Raw genomic sequence first — 9,332 nt, 5'->3', positions numbered from 1 at the left:
GCGGCGCCATGAAGCCGGTGCTTGGTTCCTTCGCCTGAAGAAGCCTCAACGATCCCCGGAGCTCGAGATCTAGCCGTCGCCGAGCTCTGGCCTCCACCATGGCGGCCAGATCCGGCAAGATCGGATCGAAGTCGAGCTCCACCGAGCTTATTAGACGGAGGCGTAGAAGAGATCTCCTCCGATGCTATTTCCTCCAACCACCGGAGCAGCACGGAGAGGATAAACTCCGCCACTCGGCCGGCCCGAGCTGCTCGCTAGCTCCGACCACCAGATCCTCCCGACACACGGCATGACGCCAGACCGGCAAACTGCCATACCAACATGACAAAAACCTAAACTACTATATACAAAAGGCCGGCCTCCTCTGCCCCAACGCCTCCGGCAGCAGAGCCGCCGGAGAGGAGAGGGAGAGGAGCCGGTGAGGTCTCAAGGACTCTCAAGGTACTGTAGAGGTGTGAGAGGGGAGGGGGGGGGGGGGGGAATGAGCGCTGGAGAAATTCTTAGTATATTACTTATACTTATGCCTTGCACTGCCCTGCTTTGTACTCGCAAGGTCCGTCAAACTCTCGTATTTTATTTTCTTATTATTTTTGTAATCAGACAACGAGAGAACATGGGTATCTCGAACAACGTGATCGCACGAAAATGTGTTAGGCATGCGGGAGTTTAACGTCAACCTTATATCAAGTGAAAGTTAACAGCGAGCTTTCTGACCTTGTTATCCCCACTGGAGGACTAAGACAGGAAGACCCTCTTTCCCTATATTTTCCTCTTTGTTGCTGGAGGTCTCACTACAACCCTCCAAGATGCAATCAGTAGGAGAGAAATGAAAATTTGCAGAAGAGCTTATGGGATCTCCCACCTTCTTTTTGCAATGACAGTCTCCTCTTCTTGCAGACAAATGCCGAGCAAGCGCTTGTTATCAAGTCAGACATACAAAAATTTGAAAGAGGAACAGGCCAGCTCATTAGCCCAAATAAATGTTCAATTCTCTTCAGCAGCCAGTGCTCTGCACAATTACAAATAGATATGAAACACGTTCTGTCAGAGTACCTTTGAGAAAAAATATCTGGGGTTTCCCACCATTGAAGGAGAGTCAAAGCTGGTAAATTTAAAAATACAAAAGACAGTCTGAGCAAAAAGATGAATGATTGGGCTGAAAAATAGGCCTCCATGGATGCAAAAGAAGCTCTCATCAAATCGGTAGTTAAGTCTTTACCAACCTATATTATGGGGCTTTTTAAACTACCGGCTAGGTTCCATGGTGATCACGTGAAAATGACAAGATAATTTTGGTGTGGAGAAGACGATGAACATAGGAAGGTTCATTGGTCAGCATGGAAAAATCTTTTTTTTTCGAAATGGGGGAAATATCGCCCCAGCTTCTGCATCCAAAGCACACGGCTTTTTTATTAGATTATTCACGAACCTTACAAGTAATAATACAAAAGACCAATCTCGAAGCAACCTTACTATACCTACAGTGGGATGAAGAGGGTGACAATACACCAACTCACATCAATCAAAACTAAATGTCTTCCAAAACCGTCCAATAGCAGGTGAGAAGCACATCCAGTGAAGCATACTCTCAGCGCACGCCAAGGCCCACGCCACAGGAGTTGCTCCCGCCGTCTTCCTCGACTCCATCTTCAAGAGAGATCATAGCATTAACCTTGCAAGACCTGTCGTCGATGCCACCATGACGCCAGACGGCTCCACCATCCTGCACCTATACATCATCCCGCATCTGTCGTTGATACCCTGCAGCACCATGCCGCTGAGACTCAGCGCCAACAATGTGGTAGATGAACACCACTCCACTGAGAACCGCCAACATCCAGCAGCTGCTCCAAAAACGATGCCCCAAGAGGTAGAACGACGCAGGGCGTGCCGCCATCGTCCGATCCGGGAGACCCGGACCTAGGGTTTCCCCCGGAGCAGCACAAGTGAGAGACCGCAGACTGTGACGACGATGCCTTCAAGAAGGTAGCGGCGCGACACGTCGCCATCGTCCGCCAACCGACTCGGAGCACGGTTTTCACCGGCAACCACGCATCCCCAACTCGCCAAGTGTAGTGCCAAGACGGGCAAAAATAACGCCTTCGACAAGCTAACGACGTCGACCGACGCCGCCATCATCCGCCAAGACCGAGGTCGAGGCTCGGCTTTCACCGTCCGCCATGACACCCCGGACTAGACCACCATTGCCGGAGACCCGTGTGAGATCCCATGATCCCCACACAGGACTACCAGCCTGGCCGACCACCTCCGACGGAGAAGATGGACACCACCGCCATGCCCAGGGCAGTTACTCTGGATACCTCGCGTCGCAAAATAGCCCAAGATATCCTCCGCGAACCGCCGTCAGGGACCTCGCGGAGCGAGCCATGCCCCGGTCCCTGTCCAGGCCCATCTGGGCCCAGACTACCGCCGCTACCCGTTGCCGTCCACACCAGGGTCGCCGATGTCCTCCGACCGCCGCCATGCCGTGACGCCCCGTCGACCTGGCCGGTGCGGTCGCCGCCGCCAGCGCAAGAAGCGCCCCCGCGCCGAGTCACGGACGAGAACCTCGCTCCGGCGGCGGCGGCAGGAAGAGAAGGCGCACGGGGGGGGGGAGGCGAGAGGAAGGGCTGCTGGAGCGCCCGGGCGCGGCGCCGCCGCGTCGGGGCGAGGGTTAGGATGGACGGCTGGATATCGTCAGAAGCCTGAAAAGCATGGGAAAATCTTACAAAACCCAAATGTATTTTACGGGTAGGCTTTAGAGATACAATAATGCTCTTTAATCAGGCCTTGCTTGCTAGGAAAGCATGGAGACTACTAAATAAACCTGAAGGTCTCTATGCAAAACTATTAAGAGCCATCTACTATCCTAGAGGAAACCTACTGGACAGTGTTTTCAAAGGAGACGCGTCTCCAGGATGGAGGGGAATCGAGCATGGATTGGAGCTCCTAAAACAGGGAGTTGTATGGTGCATTGGAGATGGATCAAGTGTTAGAGCAACTCCGGCCGTCTCCCCGACGAGACCCCATGACGCCTCTTTTTATTCGGATGGACGAAAACGGCCCAGCCGCGTCCCCGAAACCTCGTTTTCGCCCGGATTTGGGCTTTCATCCGTCCGGCGAGCCCAGGTCATCCCGCCCCCCGGGGAGCGCTTGGGGACTCCGGACGAAACAAAAGCGCGCGAAACGTCGAGAAAACTTCCCGCGCGGATGGTGGCCCCAACTTGTTGGCGACAGACGCCAATCGTCTTCCGCTCGCTTCAAAAGCCTACCGCCGGTCAGACTTCGCCGGACGCGTAGCTTCCACGCGGCGTCGCCTCGGATTCGGCTCCCTCTATTTATCGCGGAACCTACCGCGTCTGGCCGCATTCAGCACCGCCGTCTCCCTCCTCTCCCCAGCCCAGCCCTGTCTTCTCTCCCCAATCCGCCTCCACTAGCGAGCAATGGCGGGCCACGGCGCGGCGAACAACGGCTTCGGCCGCCGTTCCCTACACCAGTGGGAGGCGGGACTCCTGCACATGGAGAGCTACCCGACGCCGCCGGACTTCCGCGTGCCCGGAGGATGGCGCCTGAGCGCGGGTGGAGTCCCGATCCCGCCGCTTCCGGTGGGAGGCGACGAGCTCGACACGGCTATCGACGCTGTGTGGGTCACCCTCACCGAGGAGCAGCGCGCGGAGGAGCGGTACCTCGCCGACAACTACGACGCCTGGAATTCTTCCGGAACTCGCATCGTACGACGGTCCTCCCCCTCCTCCAGTGCGTAACAACGCCGCCGGCCGCCGCCGCTGGTGGGGTGTGCCGCGCCGCACGCTCGCCCGTGTGCTCGCGCACATCGAAGCTGGCAACTCCCTCCCCCTGGGGATGCCGCTGGCGGCGCCGCCGCCCAAGGACGCCAGGAACTCGAGCGACGACGACATGTAGTTAGTTTATGTTTCCATATGCCCGATTTCAAATATATGTACGAACTCGTATACATATGTTAAATATCTTTAAATTTCGTTTATGTTTGAACGAATTTCGCCTTCTTTTGTCCAAATTTTCCGTTATTTATCTAAAAGTTTCATCCATCCCGGACTCGTCGCTGGGAAAATAGGCTCCCGGGCCAAAAATTACATCCATCCGACGCTAAATAGCGCCGGATTTCGGCTCGGGGAGCCCCAACGGCCGGAGATGCTCTTAGGATTTTGCGTGATAGTTGGATCCCACTTATCAAGGTTAAACAACTCAGTTTGTTCTTTTTTTTAAACAGGGAAGGCCCCGAAGGGCCAAGAAGCTCCATTAAACGGTGGGCAAAATTACATACATGACCTTGGCTTGAGTAGAAATAGCACAAGAGTCCTGGAATATTACAGAAAGGACCTCAGAATAAAACAGAAAAAGCAATCAAGTCCTTCTTCTCCACCGTGTCGCTGATTCAATCGCAGACTTCGGTCGCTGACGATGACACCGGGGACTAGGCCACTTGGTTCACCGCCAGGATGGATCACCGAGCTGAGATTGCAGATCTTCCTCCACAACCCTAAGCTGTGGGGAAAGTTGATACTCCCCAGAGCAGAAACTGCCGAGGCACGGCAAGGCCCCCTTGGCCAAAGATAGCGGCGGTGGGAGTCACCGACGCTTGGGATCCGCCGCAAACCGAGCTTCAAGGTAACCCAGTGTCGTCGGAGCTCTGATTCCTGCACCTCTTCCCCACTAGATCTCCCCTGGCCACCTTGGCTGTCCAGAGGTAGAAGAGAGTAGGGGTATGATGCGTGTAGTTGACACGTCCGTTGGGAACCCCAAGAGGAAGGTGTGATGCGCACAGCAGCAAGTTTCCCTCAGTAAGAAACCAAGGTTTATCGAACCAGTAGGAGTCAAGAAGCACGTTGAAGGTTGATGGAGGCGGAGTGTAGTGCGGCGCAACACCATGGATTCCGGCGCCAACGTGGAACCTGCACAACACAATCAAAGTACTTTGCCCCAACGTAACAGTGAGGTTGTCAATCTCACCGGCTTGCTTGTAAACAAAGGATTAAACGTATTGTGTGGAAGATGATGATTGTTTGCGAAGAACCGTAAAGAACAATTGCAGTAGATTGTATTTCAGATGTAAAGAATAGGACCGGGGTCCACAGTTCACTAGTGGTGTCTCTCCCATAAGATAAACAGATGTTGGGTGAACAAATTACAGTTGGGCTATTGACAAATAAAGAAGGCATAACAATGCACATACATATATCATGATGAGTACTATGAGATTTAATCAGGGCATTACGACAAAGTACATATACCGCTATCCAGCATGCATCTATGCCTAAAAAGTCCACCTTCAGGTTATCATCCGAACCCCTCCAGTATTAAGTTGCAAACAACGGACAATTGCATTAAGTATGGTGTGTAATGTAATCAACACAAATATCCTTAGACAAAGCATCGATGTTTTATCCCTAGTGGCAACAAGCACATCCACAACCTTAGAACTTTCTGTCACTCGTCCCGGATTTAATGGAGGCATGAACCCACTATCGAGCATAAATGCCCCCTCTTGGAGTCACAAGTATCAACTTGGCCGGAGCCTCTACTAGCAACGGAGATCATGCAAGAACATAAATAACATATATGATAGATTGATAATCAACTTGACATAGTATTCAATATTCATCGGATCCCAACAAACACAACATGTAGAATTACAAATAGATGATCTTGATCATGATAGGCAGCTCACAAGATCTAACATGATAGCACAATGAGGAGAAGACAACCATCTAGCTACTGCTATGGACCCATAGTCCAGGGGTGGACTACTCACACATCGATCCGGAGGCGATCATGGCGATGAAGAGACCTCCGGGAGATGATTCCCCTCTCCGGCAGGGTGCCGGAGGCGATCTCCTGAATCCCCCGAGATGTTATTGGCGGCGTCTCTGGAAGGTTTTCCGTATCGTGGCTCTCGGTACTGGGGGTTTCGCGACGAAGGCTTTAAGTAGGCGGAAGGGCAGGTCAAGGGGCGTCACGGGGGACCCACACAACAGGGCCGCGCGGCCAGGGCCCAGGCCGCGCCGCCCTGGCGTGTCGTCGCCCCGTGGCCCCACTTCGTTTCCTCTTCGGACTTCTGGAAGCTTCGTGGAAAAATAGGCCCCTGGGCGTTGATTTCGTCCAATTCCGAGAATATTTCCTTACTAGGATTTCTGAAACCAAAAACAGCGAGAAAACAACAAGCTGGCTCTTCGGCATCTCGTCAATAGGTTAGTGCCGGAAAATGCATAATAATGACATATAATGTGTATAAAACATGTGAGTATCATCATAAAAGTAGCATGGAACATAAGAAATTATAGATACGTTTGAGACGTATCAAGCATCCCCAAGCTTAGTTCCTACTCGCCCTCGAGTAAGTAAACGATAACAAAGATAATTTCTGAAGTGACATGCTATCATAATCTTGATCATACTATTGTAAAGCATATGAGATGAATGCAGCGATTCGAAGCAATGATGAAGATAATGAGTAAACAAATGAATCATGTAGCAAAGACTTTTCATGCATAATACTTTCAAGACAAGCATTAATAAGACTTGCATAAGAGTTACTCATAAAGCAATAAATTCAAAGTAAAGGTATGGAAGCAACACAAAGGAAGATATAAGTTTCAGCGGTTGCTTTCAACTTCAACATGTATATCTCATGGATAATTGTCAACACAAAGTAATATAACAAGTGCAATAAGTAAACATGTAAGAATCAATGCACACAGTTGATACAAGTGTTTGCTTCTGGGATAGAAAGAATAGGCAAACTGACTCAACAATAAAGTAGAAGATAGGCCCTTCGATAGCACTCAAGTAATGTACTTTGGAATGGCAGAGAAATACCATGTGGTAGGTAGGTATGGTGGACACAAATGGCATGGTTATTGGCTCAAGGATTTGGATGCACGAGAAGAATTCCTGGCTAGGCTAGCAAGGTTGTTTGAAGCAAACTCAAGTATAAAAGGTGCAGCAAAGCTCACATATGAACATATTGTAACTATTATAAGACTTTACATTGTCTCCTTGTTGTTCAAACACCTCAATCAGAAAATATCTAGACTCTAGAGATCAATCATGCAAACCAAATTTTAACAAGCTCTATGTAGTTATTCATTAATGGGTACAAGGTGCATGATGCAAGAGCTTAAACATGATCTATATGAGCACAACATTTGCCAAGTATCAAATTATTCAAGACATTATACCATTTACCACATACGGCATTTTCCGTTTCCAACCATATAACAATGAATGAAATAGTTCAACTTTCGCAATGAACATTAAAGATAAAGCTAAGAACACATGTGTTCATACGAAACAGACGGAGCGTGTCTCTCTCCCAAACAAAGAATGCCGAGGATCCGATTTTATTCAAACAAAAACAAAAACAAAAACAAACAGACGCTCCAAGTAAAGCACATAAGATGTGACGGAATAAAAATATAGTTTCACTAGAGGAACCTGATAAGTTGTCGATGAAAAAGGGATGCCTTGGGCATCCCCAATCTTAGACGCTTGGGTCTTCTTAAAATATGCAAGGATGAACCACGGGGGCATCCCCAAGCTTAGACTTTTCACTCTTCTTGATCATATTGTATCATCCTCCTCTCTTGACCCTTGAAAACTTCCTCCACACCAAACTCAAAACAAACTCATTAGAGGGTCGAGTGCATAATTCATATATTCAGAGGTGACATAATCATTCTTAACACTTCCGGACATTGCACAAAGCTACTGAAAGTTAATGGAACAAAGAAATCCATCAAACATAGCAAAACGAGGCAATGCGAAATAAAAGGCAGAATCTGTCAAAACAGAATAGTCCGTAAAGATGAATTTTTAAGAGGCACCAGACTTGCTCAGATGAAAATGCCCAAATTGAATGAAAGTTGCGTACATATCTGAGGATCACGCACGTAAATTGGCAGATTTTTATAAATTTTCTACAGAAACTACTGCTCAAATTCGTGACAGCAAGAAATCTGTTCCTGCGCAGCAATCCAAATCTAGTATTGACTTTACTATCAAAGACTTTACTTGGCACAGCAATGCAATAAAATAAAGATAAGGAGAGGTTTCTACAGTAATAACAACTTCCAAGACTCAAATATAAAACAAAGTGCAGTAGTAAAATAATGGGTTGTCTCCCATAAGCGCTTTTCTTTAACGCCTTTCAGCTAGGCGCAGAAAGTGTGAATCAAGTATTATCAAGAGACGAAGCATCAACAACATAACTTGTTCTAATAATAGAATCATATGGTAACTTCATTCTCTTTCTAGGGAAGTGTTCCATACCTTTCTTGAGAGGAAACTGATATTTAATATTACCTTCCTTCATATCAATGGTGGCACCAACAGTTCGAAGAAAAGGTCTTCCCAATATAATAGGACAAGATGCATTGCATTCAATATCCAAGACAACAAAATCAACGGGGACAAGGTTATTGTTAACCATAATACGAACATTATCAATCCTCCCCAAAGGTTTCTTTATAGCATTATCAGCAAGATTAACATCCAAATAACAATTTTTCAATGGTGGCAAGTCAAGCATATCATAAATTTTCTTAGGCATAACGAAATACTTGCGCCAAGATCACATAAAGCATTACAATCAAAATCATTGACCCTCATCTTAATGATGGGCTCCCAACCATCTTCTAACTTCCTAGGAATAGAAGTCTCAAGTTTTAGTTTCTCCTCTCTAGCTTTTATGAGAGCATTTGTAATATGTTTTGTAAAGGCCAAATTTATAACACTAGCATTAGGACTTTTAGCAAGTTTTTGTAAGAACTTTATAACTTCAGAGATGTGACAATCATCAAAATCTAAACCATTATGATCTACAGAAATGGGATCATTATCCCCAATATTTTGAAAAATTTCAACGAGTTTATCAATTTCAGCGAGTTTTAGCGGTTTCGGGCAATTTTGCACGCTTTGCACTAGGAGTAGTAACATTGCCAACACCAATTATTTTACCATTGATAGTAGGAGGTGTAGCAACATGTGAATCATTAACATTACTAGTGGTGGTAATAGTCCAAACTTTAGCTACATTATTCTCTTTGGCTAGTTTTTCGTTTTCTTCTCTTTCCCACCTAGCATGCAATTCGGCCATCAATCTAATATTCTCATTAATTCGAACTTGGATGGCATTTGCTGTAGTAACAATTTTATTATCAATATCCTTATTAGGCATAACTTTCAATTTTAAAAGATCAACATCAGAGGCAAGACTATCAACCTTAGAAGCAAGAATATCAATTTATCAAGCTTTTCCTCAACAGATTTGTTAAAAGCAGTTTGTGTACTAATAA

The sequence above is a fragment of the Lolium rigidum genome, chromosome 3 (assembly GCF_022539505.1).
Source record: "Lolium rigidum isolate FL_2022 chromosome 3, APGP_CSIRO_Lrig_0.1, whole genome shotgun sequence".
In the NCBI taxonomy this organism is placed as follows: domain Eukaryota; kingdom Viridiplantae; phylum Streptophyta; class Magnoliopsida; order Poales; family Poaceae; genus Lolium; species Lolium rigidum.
This window is presented reverse-complemented; position numbering follows the sequence as displayed.